General features: G+C 47.2%; 1 pseudogene; it reads left to right on the top strand.

The window, feature by feature from the left end:
* Positions 1–5,412: 5,412 nt before the first annotated feature.
* On the top strand, positions 5,413–5,530 carry LOC126471751 (5S ribosomal RNA; annotated as a pseudogene).
* The last annotated feature ends 12,831 nt before the right edge of the window (positions 5,531–18,361 follow it).

Raw genomic sequence — 18,361 nt, 5'->3', positions numbered from 1 at the left:
CCATACAAAGACCTGTGCGCATCCGCGAAAGATAATATTACGCCTAAGGTGGACCAGCGACGGTATGGTGTACTACGAATTGCTTCCATGAGGTGTAATCATCACTGCTGACATTTACTGTCTACAGCTGAGACGTCTTGGAGACGCAATTCAAGAAAAATGACCAGGAAGATTGCGTGAAGTGATACTACTCTACAATAACGCCTGCCATCATTCTTCTAGGTTGACAAAAACCGCTCTACAGGAGTTGCGTCGGGAAGTCATTCCGCACCCATCTTATTCTAATGATCTTGTTCCTTAATATTTTCCACTTTTGGGCTCTCTATCGAACAACCTTCAACGAACTTCCATTCCTGATGTAAGTGGGCTCAGAATAAGAGTTCGCCTCAAAACCACGTGATTTCTACGGTGGAGGAATCGAAAAGTTTCCCCAGCTTTCGCAGACTGTTGTAAATAGTGAAGGAGAATACATGTTGATGACTAAAGCCTCTGTTACGTGTATCTGTTTTTTTTTTAGACTTATGAAAAAACGCAAAGCACTTATGCACCACCCCAATAGTTACCTCATTGTGAAACAAGATGGTCTGCGCCTTTATGGAAAAATATTTGTGGTGGCCTGATGAAACCTGATTGTATCTAGGCGTGAACCTCTTCGTCCGAAGCACACTGACGGTCACAAATGTCTGCCTTCAGGGCTACAAAAATATGGTAAACGCATGGTTCAGTATGGAGGATGTGTAAGGGATTCCCAGAGACACGGCGCGTAGACAATACGATGGTGCCATCCGTCAATATTCCTATGCGTTGCGACTTAATGACACTCTCTAATATTTGCAAAATGTTCGCTAACCACTGCGCGTTACTTGTGGCGCTGTGTTCCAGAAAGTCAATGAGCAGCTGGCACTTGCAGTCAAATGTCATCATAACTTTCCTGGAACTAGCGTGCACAGTTTTGGATTTTTAGAGGAAAGGTGAATGCTTATGCTTCCATTGGTGATACTGACGCTTGATCTCCGACCCAGAACAATGACATCATGTTTTATCCTTAACGACGATACGAGCCAGGAAACGATATTCTTGATCGTGACCAGCAGCATCCGACACAGAAATGATAGAACGGGCATTGACACGATCAGCCTGTCCCGCCAGACTGCTGTCTTTCAATTACACCAATAATCTCGAAAACTTTAGTTCAATGCAAACACACTCGCACGTGACATACCGAGCTCAAAATGCACAGCAGACATTGGGGCATGAATTTCACTTCGTGATACTGCCTCTGCACTCAAAAACAACACTACACCTCGCTGTTCCTCATTTACGGCCTCCGTAGTGAAACTGGACACACAAATGATAAGCTGATGATACGTCTAGCTCGTCTAACAGGCAAATGGCACAGTGGAGCATGTGTAAACGACCAAATCTAATACCAGTGTAAACGCGCCGTGTTATCAGGTACGGGATTCCACTGCTTGTCACCGGATTTGAATCTGGGTTCTCTGCCGGACGTGAGGAAGAGGATGATGAGGGTGTGTCCACGGACAGCTCCAGATGAAATACACTCCTGGAAATGGAAAAAAGAACACATTGACACCGGTGTGTCAGACCCACCATACTTGCTCCGGACACTGCGAGAGGGCTGTACAAGCAATGATCACACGCACGGCACAGCGGACACACCAGGAACCGCGGTGTTGGCCGTCGAATGGCGCTAGCTGCGCAGCATTTGCGCACCGCCGCCGTCAGTGTCAGCCAGTTTGCCGTGGCATACGGAGCTCCATCGCAGTCTTTAACATTGGTAGCATGCCGCGACAGCGTGGACGTGAACCGTATGTGCAGTTGACGGACTTTGAGCGAGGACATATAGTGGGCATGCGGGAGGCCGGGTGGACGTACCACCGAATTGCTCGACACGTGGGGCGTGAGGTCTCCACAGTACATCGATGTTGTCGCCAGTGGTCGGCGGAAGGTGCACGTGCCCGTCGACCTGGGACCGGACCGCAGCGACGCACGGATGCACGCCAAGACCGTAGGATCCTACTCAGTGCCGTAGGGGACCGCACCGCCACTTCCCAGCAAATTAGGGACACTGTTGCTCCTGGGGTATCGGCGAGGACCATTCGCAACCGTCTCCATGAAGCTGGGCTACGGTCCCGCACACCGTTAGGCCGTCTTCCGCTCACGCCCCAACATCGTGCAGCCCGCCTCCAGTGGTGTGGCGACAGGCGTGAATGGAGGGACGAATGGAGACGTGTCGTCTTCAGCGATGAGAGTCGCTTCTGCCTTGGTGCCAATGATGGTCGTATGCGTGTTTGGCGCCGTGCAGGTGAGCGCCACAATCAGGACTGCATACGACCGAGGCACACAGGGCCAACACCCGGCATCATGGTGTGGGGAGCGATCTCCTACACTGGCCGTACACCACTGGTGATCGTCGAGGGGACACTGAATAGTGCACGGTACATCCAAACCGTCATCGAACCCATCGTTCTACCATTCCTAGACCGGCAAGGGAACTTGCTGTTCCAACAGGACAATGCACGTCCGCATGTATCCCGTGCCACCCAACGTGCTCTAGAAAGTGTAAATCAACTACCCTGGCCAGCAAGATCTCCGGATCTGTCCCCCATTGAGCATGTTTGGGACTGGATGAAGCGTCGTCTCACGCGGTCTGCACGTCCAGCACGAACGCTGGTCCAACTGAGGCGCCAGGTGGAAATGGCATGGCAAGCCGTTCCACAGGACTACATCCAGCATCTCTACGATCGTCTCCATGGGAGAATAGCAGCCTGCATTGCTGCGAAAGGTGGATATACACTGTACTAGTGCCGACATTGTGCATGCTCGTTGCCTGTGTCTATGTGCCTGTGGTTCTGTCAGTGTGATCATGTGATGTATCTGACCCCAGGAATGAGTCAATAAAGTTTCCCCTTCCTGGGACAATGAATTCACGGTGTTCTTATTTCAATTTTCAGGAGTGTATGTGCAGTAATGTTTTATCTTAATTTGAGGTGCGTAAAGTGTCAGATATATATGCGATTCATGGAGACAATATAGTGCTTTTCCATGTCGGTCTTACAAGAGACGACAATGACAAGTAGTTGCAATTAGCTAATCGCACATTTAAATAAAAGTCACGTTACACTCTACTACGGACCCTATTTACGTTTTCAAGTGTCTGGAGGCTGTGGATCCCGACAAATATATAACTTATTCATCATCTGAAACACATTGGTTGTGGGCCCTCTGGGAGAGGTTTGCTTCCATTCTTTAATATTCTTAGCGGTGACGGAGTAAACCGGCGGATGTTCACATGTGCTGCTGTGTCTGAAGCTGTGCTGGCGTAACTCGAATCTGCTGCCTCGACAGGGGCTCTCCGGTCGTGGAATTTTTTTTGGAATTTTTTATAAGTTCCTATGGAACGAAATTGCTGAGGTCATCGGTCTCTAGGCTTACATACTACTTAATCTAACTTACGCTAAGGACAACACACACGCCCATGCCCGAGGGAGGACTCGAACGTACGACGGGGGAAGCCGCGCGAACCGTGGTAAGACGCCCTAGACCTCGCGGCTACGACGCACGGCTCATCCGGTCTGGCAGAGACATACTGCGCCAGCAGGCAGGGACCACGCGCCACAGGCCTTTGTTGCGCTGGTCGCTGGGGGCGTGGAGGGGGGAGGGGGGGGATGGGTGGCATGGCAGCGGGAAAGCTCAGTGCCCTGCTCCTGCCCCGGACATGGCGTTTGTGGTGGTAGCGTCCCAGGACGATGGCGTCAGTCCGTTAACACAAAGCACTCGAAGCGATGACTTCCATGGCAGGCAGCTGCATGTTGACGGCTTCCGACGATAGTTAAAGGCTGCGGCACTCTGGCGCCTCCTGGGCGGCGACCTGCCGAATATCTTGTAGGGCTCCCGTGAGCACGCAGAAGTGCCGCAACACGACGTAGCATATGGCCTCCACTAATGTCTGAAGTAGTGCTGGAGGGAATTGACGCCATGTATCCTGCAGGGCTGTCCATGAGCCCGTAAGAGTACGAGGGGGTGAAGATTTCTTCTGAAAAGCACGTTCCTAGGCATCCCAGATATGCTCAATAACGTTCATGTCTGAGAAGTTTGGTGGCCAGAGGAAGTGTTCAAACTCAGAAGCATGTTTCTGGAGCAACTCTGTAGCAATTCTGGATGTGTAAGGTGTCGCACTGTCCTGCTTGAATTGCCCGAGTCCGTCGGAATCCACAATAGACATGAATTGATGCAGGCGATCACACAGGATGCTTCCGTATGTGTCACTTGTCAGAGTCGTATCTAGACGTATCATGGGTCCCATATCACACCAACTGAACACGCGCCACACCATTACAGAGTTTCCACTAGCTTGAACAGTCTCCTGCTGACATGCAGCGTCCATGGATTCATGAGGTTGTCTCCATACCCGCACGCGTCCATCCGGTTAATACAATTTGAAACGAAACCCATCCGACCAGGCAGCATGTTTGCAGTCGTCAACAGTCAATTTAGGTGTTGACGGGTCCAGGTGAGGCGTAAAGCTTTGTGTCTTGCAGTCATCAAGAGTACAAGAGTGGGCTTCGACACTCAAATCCCGTTCAATGGTTCGCACGCTTATGCTTGTTGGTAACACAGCACTGAAATTTGCAGCAATGTGCGGAAGTGTTCCACTTCTGTCACGTTAAACGATTCTCTTCAGTCTTCCTTGGTCCCGTTCGTGCAGGATCTTTTTCCGGGCACAGCGATGTCGGAGATTTCAAGTTTTACCGGTTTCCTGATATTCACGGTACACTCATGAAATCGTCATACAGAAAAACCCCCACTTAATCGATACCTCGGAGATGCTGTGTCCCATCGCTCGTGCACCGACTATAACACCACGTTCAAACCCACTTCAATCCTGATAACCTGCCATTGTAGCAGCAGTAATCGATCTAACAACTGCTCCAGACAATTGTTGTCTTAAATAGGCGTTGCCGACCGCAGCGCCGTATTCTGCCTGTTTACATATGCCTACATTTGAATACGCATGGCTATACCAGGTTTTTTGGCGCTTCACTGTATGTTTGCGACGGCTGTGACCACTCCGAACTGGTGGCGGCGCTAAGTGGCAGAGGGTCTGTGTCACTCCAACACCTCACGATGGACGATTTTGACGAGCTGGCTGCTAGTTGAAATACGGCTTTCTGGAGCTGATGACTGCTCTTATTCTTCCCCAGTAGGCGGTTGGAATGTTCTGGTGTTGCTCGGCTGGTGTAAATGACGCAATTGCTGCCCTCGATGTTGACACCCTGGCATGCTGCGAGCTGGTTGTTGACACAGCGCTCTGCTCCATGTTGCCGAATTCGGCACTCCGCCAACTAATTATGCCAAGGTATGATTTAACGCTTCCTTTTCTTTTCTCCCGGCAACGGCCTTGCCGCATTGGATACACCGGTTCCCGTGAGATCACTGAAGTTAAGCGCTGTCGGGCGTGGTCGGCACTTGGATGGGTGACCATCCGGGCCGCCATGCACTGTTGCCATTTTTCGGGGTGCACTCAGCCTCGTGATGCCAATTGAGGAGCTACACGACCGAATAATTGCGGCTTCGGTCAAGAATACCATCATAACGACCGGGAGAGCGGTGTGCTGACCCCGTGCCCCTCCTATTCGCATCCTCCCCTGAGGATGACACGACGGTCGGATGGTCCAGGTAGGCCACTCGTGGCCTGAAGACGGAGTGCTATTTCTTTTCTCCCAGTAACTCACCGAAAAATCTTAACACTAGTTTTAATAACAAAATTTAATTCTAACATTACTGAGGATGAGGAACTGGGGAATAAGAATCACCCACAAGCTTCACTGTAAGTTTGCATTTATTGCAACACAACCAGTTAAAACACCAACAATTACGTGTTGCAATTGACTAGGTAGGTCACAGCTATACGGACAACAATTTACACAAAACGGATTAAGGCTTGCCAATTTAGAAATTTTAAATTCCACGAAAATTAGGGAATAAACAGTTAAACTGGAGAACAACTTGGTTCAGATCTGACTGATATACATTGTAACACTGAAACACTTTTCGACGAGCTAAATCGTAGAACACTGAGAACTAAGCAAATTCACGTGTTACAGAAAACCGGATCAGTTAGTTTAATTTGAGAGTGATATTTCAGTGGGTTTACTTAAACACTAAATAAGACAGGCTAAATCTAGCACCCACTAAAAGGAGTATATACATTAAATCATGGAAATAGAACAATAAATTTAAAGATGTCATACATATATATAAACAGGCTTCTAACACAACTCTGTTTCACTCTCAACAATTCAGCGTATAAAAGGGTTACAAATTATTCTTAAAATCATCACTTTGGCATCACAATGGCCTAGTAAAATCAACTTAATAAACTCGATCCCAATAAATTACTCTCTAGAGCTATATAAAACTATCATAAGATCAAAGGAATCCTAATGGACCAGTGCTAGCCTAAAGCTACCTTGAGGAATTACCCCTTCCTAAGGCTGAGGTAAGATTTGCCTCCACAATGTGCTAAACTCATTAACTGATGCGATTGGCTGAAGAACAAACAAGTCACGATAGAAATCGTAACAGCCACCAGGAGCCGGGCAACTGTAATGGCATATAGGCAGAGACCCGCCAATAAATCTTTGCTGATTATGGGCATTCACACTTCCAGAATAAGGGTAGAAAATAGAAGACCTTGTGGTCAGTCGAGAAATGGGAGGACTGGAATGAACCGAATAAAATTATTATTAATTTACGTAAGTAATAAATTAGATAAACCCCATATGACTGTTGCAAGTGCTGAGTCATTTAACAGACCATTACGATGACAAAACGTGGACTTGACCAGAACCCAAAAAAAGAAGACATCGCATGTGAAAACCCTATGTCACAGGTGGAACAAGCTTTACATAATTTAAGGTATCAAATAATTATTTAACTAATTAACTAAACCTCATAGAAAACTGGATAAACAAGTTACACAAATGCAAATTTAAGTCACATTTATTTTGGTTGCTTGACGTGCGTCCTGAGTGGTATGGGATGCTCTGGTTATCTATTCAGACAAACCCAGGACTCACCCAAAAGACAGCAAAAATTCATTTCTAATACATTGGGCTGAATATTAACACAGAAATGAGCCCAACAGCATACACAGGAAGAGACGGACGAGTATACTAATGCGTCTGATAGGAACAGTCAACGGTAGTCACCACAAATAACTTCGGCAATATGGTCGGGTTACTGAATCACCGTTTTAGCAGAATGTGAATGTCAACCACCGCTCAACAAAGGTGTACGATTGGTCTTACTTTGATTGATGCACACTCTGACAGATAGCTACTGGTACAGGGACAAAGTCTTGCTTCCACACCGGCAACATAGAGGAAACAGAACTGACAGAATTTCCATAACGTGTTGAACCAGACTCCACTATTACGTCCCGACGCCAGTAACCTTATCGAGGCCACGTACGCACTCGGCGTAGAGGGTCGACGACGGTCGCACTACTCGCAACCACTCCCCACTGCTGGCCTCCCGTCACCCCCTGCTGCGCGTGCAACGAGGAACGCTCCGCACAGAGCACACAGCGCCCCCTTGGAATCGCTAGTAAACAAAACTTGGGGCTTGGCGGGAATTGAAATTAACGCTGCAAGCGACATTAAGAGACAGAGGAATCGAACTGTGAGGAACACACCGTTCAATCATAGCACTGATCTGCGCAACTGAATGTAACACACATACAACTTCTGGCTCCCTATATTTCTTCAGATTTTAATTAACTTTATTACTGCAAAACTCCTACCTTTAACTAACTTAATCAGTCTCCTCTTTCGACCCTTTACAAATGTTCGTCCTGTTTCTTCCTGATCCTCAATAGAGTGCAATTCTGTACATACACCTACATGCGTTACCAACGTCTGTGCCATGATCATTATATAGTCTGTCTTGTTTTCATTTGACTGCTCCTTATATATTCCATATAGAATTTTTTTACGGATCTTCAAGAGTACTGAACTGGCTTTAGTAGGGTGTGTAGAATGGGAAATATTCTCTTTAGCTCTTAATGGCGTTGCAACGTTCGTGTAGTTTTAACCGACATGCTGTCACGCAAATGTAGAGTTGTGTGTGGGATATCAAATAAATGTTCATAATTTAAATTTCAATACAATATTGTGTGTGTACATCCAACTAGTTACCTGATTCTCTAATGTTCATTCGCTTGACGGAGTTAAATTTCACCTCTCCAATGTGTTCCGATGCAGCAGGCATTGAAACTCACAGCACCAGTATCTCTCGTGCGTGGACGTAAAGACAATCTGTTTTCAGAATACATCTACATCGGCATCTAAATGGATACTCACACTAAAGTGCCTGGTAGAGGGTTCATCGATCCACCTTAACAATAATTCTGAATTATTCCACTCTCTAACAGTGCATAGAAAAAACGAGTAATTAAATGGTTCGGATGGCTCTGAGCACTATGGGACTTAACATCTACGGTCATCAGTCCCTTAGAACTTTGAACTACTTAAACCTAACGAACCTAAGGACATCACACAACATCAAGTCATCACGAGGCAGAGAAAATGCCAGACACCGCCGGGAATCGAACCCGGGAACCCGGGCGTGGGAAGCGAGAACGCTACCGCACGACCACCAGCTGCGGACGCGAATAATTAATTTGGCGTCCACACCTACATTCTAACCGGGCAGAAAACGTAGCACACGCGCGTCTCGCGGGCGGCCTAATCTTAGAAGTCATCTGCTTCTTGGACAGGCGTCTGCAGGTGACGACCACAACAGAGTCCTGGTAGCTAGCTAGTAAAACACAACAAATACAACGCGGCTTGTTATTGCTGTGAACTCAGGACGCCACCACTGCGGGCGCTCGTCTCACCGTCTTGCGGCGTTCCAGTCGACGACAGAAGGTGTAGCCGCCGAGGGACTGTTTCGCTCCGCCGTTCACGTGCTGGAGTTCGGAGGGCTACTTTTGCTTTCAACCGCAGATTGGTTGAGAAATTAAAACCACACTGAAAATCTGGTTACACTTTGTGTAGATGTGTGGCAAAATGTCTGTAGTATGCTCGTCTATTGTGTCACGTGGCATTTTTGAGTTCTGAGTGCACAGTGAGCAAGTAAAGATGCCTAGAAAATAGGATCTCCCACGAAGTGTGAAGTCATGCTGAGTGAGTCCAATGACAGTATTTTGGCACAGATAACGAGCTGCAGACCATCGTAGGTAATTGTCGGAAACCAAAGGTCTCTGCCTTCTATGATGAGAGTATAGGAAAGTTTGTACCATGTTACGACAAATATTTAAGTCGGAGCGGCAACAGTGTAGAGAAGTAGCTAGAAGGTATAGCTAAATGTTGGAAAAATGGATTTTTATTTTTATTGTGTTTTACATTTCGTGACTGATCGGATTTTGATAAACGAAAACAAAAAGCGCTAGTAGTCCGCGCTGTATACCTCCATCTCAGCAGTAGACATGGCCGGTAGACGGCTTCCAAGTGCGAGTCATCGTGGAGAGTAGACGCTGCACAATTACATCGACCAATCGGCATACGATGCCGACAAGCGACGACGCCACAGATCGTGGAAGGACTTTACATCCAGGAGGAAAACGACTTGCAGATATAGGCTCCGTGTTGTGCTCAGTATTGTTAGGGCTTCAGTACCGGTCTACTACCAGATTTACTTGACAGTGTTATCTCTTCCTGTAACTCACATCAGATCTGAACCGTAACCTGCTGTCTCTTCTTGTTATTACACTCTGAATAAATGAATTATTGTTTCCAGTCGAATTGATTGTAGTTATCCCTGTATGCACCTTCACCGCCTGCACACGCAGATAATGAATTTAAATTATGTCTAGAAGTCTGACAAAACCAATAACACTGCAATAATTTCAGTAGCATTAATCTAAAGTCACATAAACTGATGCGTAGAGTTGTAAAGCTACCGTAGGCTACCGTAAGCAAGCAGAAACTACGGTATTTTCCTTAGTAGTTTTGGTCAATTTAGATCGTAACCGCGTTGCCTGTACATAAACTGATGCGTAGAGTTGTAAAGCTACCGTAGGCTACCATAAGCAAGCAGAAACTACGGTATTTTCCTTAGTAGTTTTGGTCAATTTAGATCGTAACCGCGTTGCCTGTACATTAGGCGCGTTGCATACCGATCGAGGGTATCTTATTTCTATCCCTTTGTTTGCGTAGGGATCAGTGTCTCACAAAATTCCCCTAGAAACCCAAAACGATAGTAATGCGACAACCGACTGTTTTTAGCAGTATATTGGCTTCGTGGTAAGGACAGTCAGCCTTTTCTTTCACAATTCTGTCGCCGTTGGGGAAGCGTCACGAATGATGGAATGCAGGTAGGCCGCACTTATGTTCACGTAGCCCAAAACTGTTATCGTGACTTCGATTACTACCACAGCGCCTATTGGAGCAAGGAAGCCACAGTGGATAGCTCCCCCCTCCCCGCTCACTTCTCACTCTGCCACATAATATACACTACAAGCCTGCGGATGTGGCACTCTGTATATACCGAACAACCGTTCCCTTGTATGCCAGGGTATCTGGACACAACCATCGAACAAGTGCAAAAAGAAACATGATGGAAATTGACGATTCCGGTGGTTCGATATGGAGACAGGTGTGCCTTGTCTGCTACGGAGTCCCATTGCCATCAGTGTACTCTGAACGATGTGCTCCGGTACACTAGTGCCTGGAGTATCATTGTACTCTGTCGCCAGTAACGCCGCAGATTGCCGACAATCCTACTTTGCAGAATGGGTAAACCTCCAACCCTCACGATCTGTGATGATCCATGGATGTCCAACACCCTGTCGCCTACTCGCCTGCTCGTGGTTTCACCATACTTTTACCACTCTCAACGGATGCTCATGATAGCAGAACGCCAAAGAGTTCGTCATTTCCATTATGCTAGTTCCCAGGAACTATGGTCATAATGTTTCGGTCCATCACTGTATCGCAGCGCCACGAGTAAGTACAGGCGTGGATTTGGGGAATTCTTGTAAATAACGCGCAGCTATGGCTGAAAAGCAGTAGTTAAGCGGCCGATTAGCACATCTGATGGCAGGCGCGGTCGATGTTGACATTTCGCAAACGAGTCTGCGAGGCTGGCTACCGACACCGCTCGCAGGCTAGAAGGCATGAACTGGTGGGTACTGTATAAAATGTGAAGTAATCAGGTAAACACAGGCACCGGCGTGCTCTGAAGACCCCTAAGTTGAAGTTACAACAGCGCCCAGTGGCCTATGTATAGGGGGCGAAGCAGTCTGAAGAAAGCTGAGTTTGCAATTATCAGAGAGCACTGCACTTGTCCCCTACCAGAGGAGCTACGTCAGAGGCGTAGGGAATACACATAAATAAGCAGGCCCGGAGGCTCAAAACATGCAGTCGTGTAGCCATTTTGTCCGTGTATAGAGCCGGAGTCAATGACGATTGTTTAAGTTGCAGGCCAACCACGGCGGCCTTCTGGTAATGGACATCGGCGGTCAACTGGCCCACTGAAGCTACTTCCAACCTCCGCTGCAAGGACGCGTCATTGCTGTGCCGGGGCGCGTCACATCTTGGACTACATCACCGCCAGGAGCGAGAGGGCTGCTAGCCTCCGCTCTCTGGGTGGGATCGTCCGGCGGAATGCAAGCTGCCGTCCGCAGGGGCTGGGAGGGGAGCGAACTCGCGGCTCCCGGGTGCAGAGCTGTCTGACGGTACTGAACGAGCTTCCCTAGGTGGACGGCCGGAACTGCTAAAGCTCACTACAACGACAGCGGTCGGCTGTTTCCCTTAGGCGCTCTACGTGAGGTCCACGAGTCACGCTTGAGGGGCCGGCCGAAGTGGCCGTGCGGTTAAAGGCGCTGCAGTCTGGAACCGCAAGACCGCTACGGTCGCAGGTTCGAATCCTGCCTCGGGCATGGATGTTTGTGATGTCCTTAGGTTAGTTAGGTTTAACTAGTTCTAAGTTCTAGGGGACTAATGACCTCAGCAGTTGAGTCCCATAGTGCTCAGAGCCATTTGAACCATTTGAACGCTTGAGGGAGTAGTCAACCGCGTTCTGGGCGACGGGCACAGTTACCGCTTGCGGCAGCCGCTTAACAGTGGCGTCAGAGGATCACTACATCTGCAACGCTTGGCAATCGGACACCGGCGCTACAGATTCCGGCATTTCGCGTTGGCACTGACCCACGCACGCTGCGCGCCTCATCGCCGAGTCCAGCTCAAGGCCCGCTGTGTATCTTCGATATAATAAAGTCAAAGAAACACTTGCCTGTGTTTGTCTGCACGCTTCGGCGTGAGTCATCCCTCTCTGTCAAACCATACCTCTCGATCGTTCTGACGTATTACAATGCTTAAGCTCGGGGGAATGTAACAATTCAGTGTCAGGAAGTGGTCTTTTTGCTTTCCAACGAAATGCGTTGCGTTGAAAAGTGTCCGTCCACGTCCAACAGTACCTTTTGGTGAGAGAGTTAGTTTTGGTGAATAGTAAGTGAGGCAGTGGCACTTGACGTAGGTACCAGCTTAGCACAGTGTGGTGCGGTCAATCTAAGTTTTATTTATATTATTTTTTTATGTTTTCTCTAGTTGTCAGTGTTAGTTGAGTGAGACAGGGTACAAGATGCTTAGAGTTACTTTTGTGAAGCCGCTAGAACTCGTGCACTTATCTTTGTTTAGAGATAATGGTGGACGGGATAGTTTAGTGGGAGTGAGTTGTCCATTTTGCAATTTTTCTTGGCACGAGTTGCCACGTACCACAGCTGTAGCAGCTGTTTGTTCCGTATGTACATCTGTCTAGGAGTTGTAATGAGTATAGATGGTGATGATTCGCCGGAGACATTAATTTGTGTTACTTTTTTTTTGTAGAGTTGAATGGGAGTTTGAGTTTTGTCTTGTTTTTTAAAGAAATTGGTTGTATAAAAGTGGAAACAGAGTACGCAAAATGGTGGAAACACGTGCTACGATCGCAGATGCGGTTGCTGCTTTAACTCGGCAAGTGCAAGCATTAACAGAGCAGTCTGAGAGCGTGAAGGTGAGGAGTTTCGAAATTAATCGTGAGTTAGAGGCTCGTAAGGTGAGTCACAATCAGCCACAGTCTGAGTCTCGGAAAAGTAAGGCTGGAATGAGAGTGCCTTCTGTTCCGTATGACCCGGCAGTGGTCGCACTGATTAATCGCTTCTCGGGCAAGGCAGAGGAGGACGTGACTACTTTCGTCAAGAATGTTAGGGAAGCACATGGGTGTTCGGATGAAGTAACCTTGTATGTCGCTAATATGCGTTTTACGGGGAATGCTAAAGCATATGTTGTCTACCACGAGACATTGAGTAAAGCACATACGTTCCAGAAGTGCGCCTCGGGATTGTTTCAGTTGTACCAAAATCAGAACAGTGCGGTATTTCGCGAATTTTTCTGGAGGAATTAAGTACGTTGTCGATTCAGCGCAACAAGACTGTGTAAGCATTCTCCTAGCGGTGGGTGTTTTTTGCGTGGTATACATGTAACGGAGGGTACGGATGGAGAACCCAGAGTGTGGTGTCACCGCCAGACACCACAATTGCTAGGTGGTAACTTTTAAATCGGCCGCGGTCCATTAGTATACGTCGGACCCGCGTGTCGCCACTGTCAGTGATAGCAGACCGAGCGCCACCACACGGCAGGTCTAGAGAGACTTACTAGCACTCGACCCAGTTGTACAGACGACTTTGCCAGAAGGGGATCACTGAAAATTACGCTCTCAATTGCCGAGACGATAGTCAGCCTAGCCTTCAGCTACATTTGCTACGACCTAGCAAGGCGCCGTATTCAATTGCTAATTAATATTATGAAGCATGTATCATCAAGAGCGATGTTCTACAATTATGGATTAAAGATAAGTATTCCAGAAGCTACGTACTTTTCTTTATAGCATTCATTACGTATCCTGTTTCGGACCTCACGCCAGCCTGCGTGAGTCTAAGCGCGTGCCTTTCGGCTTCCTCTCATTGTGTCTAGGCTGTCTTGCCTAGACACAACACAGAGGACTTACAATCAGCTCTTAGGATCGTAACAGTAATAGAGGAGGTGGATATAGTCACCAAGGGAACAGTGGACGATGCCGTGTTCGCTTCTGAAGTCAAGTGTTATAGATGGGGTCGGGAACAACATGTAAGAAAGCATTGTAATAAATCAGAGTGCTATGCGTGTGACGTAGTCGACCACCGGGCATTTGAGTGTAGAGGATGGAAGGGTGGAAAGCGCTGGCAAATGAAGCAGCCGTTAAATGCAAACGAGCTTACATCATCCGTCGGTAGGATGGGCCGACAGACCATACACGGCACAACTTACTGCACAGACGAAGTGTAGCTTGGTGGGTTTAATGGTTGACGGGAAACACAACTTTTTGATTCACACAGGTGTAAATGTGTCCGTTATCAGTCTGGACCTCGTGGAAAAGAGGAGACTGGGCCACAACGGGGTTGGCAATATTAGTGTGCAATCATTGGTTACGGAAGAACTGGAATTTTCAGTCGGGAAAGATAAGTTTAGCGAACGCATGGAGTTGTTGCCATACGTAGGTGAAGGCTATTCAATTTTTCTCGGGCTACACTTTCTCGACGAACATCACGGTAAGATTTATCTTTTGCAACGCACAGTGGAAGTCAGTGGGACTTTGTTTTAACTGGGGAAACAGCTGCTAATGAGACAATGCGCAAGGTTCACTTGTCATGGGAGTTAGACTAACTAAACTGCGCATGTTTTCAGTAAAAGTCGATCAACAGGATAAAATACCAGAAGGTATGGGAAAGATCGTGTGGGTTACATTGGATACCGACTTGCCGGGGGAAGCATTATATGTTGTTGAACTGCGCTGAAGCAATGTAGAGTTGGACAGTGAAGCAATGTAGAGTTGGACAGTTCACATTGTTTTATTCGCAGGAGTTTAGCGCATGTGCGTGACATTAAAGGGGAACAGATGACTCCGGTTAGTGTGGATAACTTTGGAGGAGGGGAGGTGACACTGTCCAAAGGTGCATAATAGCCAAACTGGAAGTCTTGGATGATGCGTCTTCGATTGGTCGAGCCTAGAGGAAAGCCGCAAGCAAATGGTCGATATGGTAGTGTTACGAGGGAAAGTAAGTCATTTGAAGGGCAGCGATCGAATGGCTATGGAGTAGTTGAGATTTAGCGATTTATTTTGTGAGAACGGGAGGTTACCAGCAACTCCACCGATGCAACAACACATACTGACATGGGATAGCGCACCAATTTATAGGAAGCCATACCTCATAGTGAAGCAGCTGCAACCGTTGGTAGAAGAATTTATTGAAAAAAAAACTACGCAATGGTATCATAGAACCGGAGTGCAAATCTTGTCATCGTGCCAAAAATGTCAGCGGACGGAAGATGGAAATACAGATTTTGCTGTGACTACAGATATCTAACAGCACGAACCATTTTGCATGCTTATCCAATTCCAAGCTACACGGAAACCTTGCATAATCTGCGCCGGTATCAGTTCTTTACAACTATGGACCTAAGGAATGGAATCAATCAATTGTAGGTGGCGCCTCAAGATAGGCCGGAAACAGTGTTTACCTTCTCAGCAGCACATTTTCATTATTGACACGTGCCATTTGGACTAAAGAAGGCACCGGCAACTTTCCAGCGGTTGTTAGATGGGATACTGAGAGTACTAAAGCCAAAAGCTTGCCTAGTCTATCTCGATGACATAATTTTCTATTCAAAGGATTTACCGCAGCATATGAGACGCTCGGAGGATGTCGTTAGTAGACTTCGATCTGCACTTTTGACGTTAACTGCGGACATGTGTCATTTTGCGCACACTCAAGTAAACTATCTGGGACATGTGATTAGTTAGCGTGGCGTACAGACCGATCCTCGTCTTACAGACGCAGTTCAAAATTATTCGATACCACAAACAACAAGGTGGAGCGTAACTACTCAACAACGGAGAAAGAGCCGTTGGTTGTCATATATGGTATTACATATTTTAGGTGTTATCTTTATGACAGGAAGTTAAAGGTCGTGACAGATTATGCCTCAGTGAAACGGTTGCTAGGTTTGAAACATCCACTAGTAGATTAGCTTGGTGGGCACGTAACATTAGTGAATTCGAGTACGAGGTAATCCATTAATCAGGGAGATCGCACGCAAATGCACACTCGTTAAGCTGCGGGGTAGCAATGTTAAGCATGCTAGGGAAGAGCCCTGAAGAACGGCGGCAGGCATAGTCAAGGGATATGGAGTGCCAAGCTTTTAAGCCACAGCCACATTTCATTATGCATAACGGTTTGTTGTGTAGAACGAGATGTGGACCACGTGAGGTGGTTTCAAAGGGTTTTCGGAAGGAAAGTTTGCAGAAAGCTCACGAACATTTGTTGTCATGTCATGGCGGGCGACGTGGGACAGACAGACGTATAGCAGAGCTGGTGGAGGAACAGGAAGCGTGACGTGGAGCAGTATGTTAAGGACTGTGTGTCATGTGCGCAGAAGGCCAATATTACACATGCGAAAGTGCCATTTCATAGGTTACCAGAGGCGTCCAGTCCATTTTATATGTTGGGGTTGGATGTCCTCAGGCCACTTAATAAAACACCTGTAATAAATAGGCATGTTCTCATGATCATTGATCATTTTCCTCGATTTTTAGCAATGGTACTGATGTCACATGCGGGTGTAATGTAGGTGTTAGTAAACAGCTGGATGTTGAAGCTTGCGGTACCTGATACCATAATTACGGACCAAAGTACGAATTTTGTCCCGGATTTGCTGAGGCAGCTATGCCGCGAGCTGTGTATAAGGAAGTTACGGACGAGTCCGTATCATCCGCAGATTAATGGGAGAACGGAACACGTGCGCTAGACAATTGCACAGATGTTGAGCTCTTACGCAGGTTCCCGAAACGACAATTGAGACAACTATTTACCACATGCACTGTGTGCATATAACTCGAAGGTTCATATTGCAACGGGCTTGTCGGAATTTGAGGTGGTGTACGCCAGGAAAATGCCATCTGCCTGTAATGTTTTGATTCCTGAATTAGGACCTATAATGAGAGGAAGTTTGTCAGAATAATTAATGCTTTTAATGTGTGTGAAATCTTACGGGACTTAACTGCTAAGGTCATCAGTCCCTATGCTTACACACTACTTAAACTATATTATCCTAAGGACAAACATACACACCCTTGCCCGAAGGAGGACTCGAACCTCCTCCGGGACCAGCCGCACAGTCCATGACTGCAGAATAATTAGTGTAGTTCGGAGGAATGTGCAAAAAGCAAACACGAAGGCGCAAGATCGTCAGAAGCAACCAAAGAGACGCATGGGCTAATTGCCGTAGTACCACGTGGGGCAATGGGTAATGGTCACTAGTCCCTATACGTCAAAGGGGAAAACGAAGAAATTTTTAACAAACTACCAGGGACCATACCAGGTAGTGGAATGGCTCTGAGCACTATGCAACTTAACTTCTGAGGTCATCAGTCGCCTAGAACTAATTAAACCTAACTAACCTAAGGACATCACACACATCCATGCCCGAGGCAGGATTCGAACCTGCGACCGTAGCGGTCGCTCGGTTCCAGACTGCAGTGCCTAGAACCGCACGGCAACTCCGGGCGGCCCAGGCAGTGGAAATGACCTCACCGGTCAAAGTGCAGATACAGTTCCCCACATAAATTCTGTCATACACGTCAGTCGCATAAAACCGTATAAAGAAATGGTAGAAGGGTACCACACTTATCGGCAGCCAATCAGGAGGTGGAAGTTACAAAGGGTAAAAAGAAGGAGCCTGGAACTCGTGAGCAACGTGAGGTGCATGATGTGCCGTATAGGTTAATGTCGCGTAAGTAAGTTTTATAATTGTGATTTGTCGCCGGCCGAAGTGGCCAAGCGGTTCTAGGCGTCACAGTCGGGAACCGCGTGACCGCTACGCTCGCAGGTTCGAATCCTGCCTCGGGCATGGATGTGTGTGATGTCCTAAGGGTAGTTAGGTTTAAGTAGTTCTAAGTTCTAGGGGACTGATGACCTCAGAAGTTAAGTCCCATAGTGCTCAGAGCCATTTGAACCATTTTTTTTGTGATTTGTCGGTTCTTTTTATTTTGGTTTAGTACATCAGGGAGTATGTATTTTTTGCCGTAAAGATAATTGCTGTTTTTTTGCGGAGTTGTTAGTATTTCATGTCGTTATTAATTATTTTGTTCGTGGATTGTGCGTACGAGGAAGGGGATGATAGAGTAATTTGTGATCTGTCAGGGTGACCACGTACGGACTGATATGCGGACATGTGAAGCGAGTTTGTTTCTTGGGACG

Source organism: Schistocerca serialis, chromosome 3, assembly GCF_023864345.2.
Source record: "Schistocerca serialis cubense isolate TAMUIC-IGC-003099 chromosome 3, iqSchSeri2.2, whole genome shotgun sequence".
Lineage (NCBI taxonomy): Eukaryota > Metazoa > Arthropoda > Insecta > Orthoptera > Acrididae > Schistocerca > Schistocerca serialis.
Note: the sequence above shows the minus strand (reverse complement) of the source record. Positions and strands in the feature narration are given on the sequence as shown.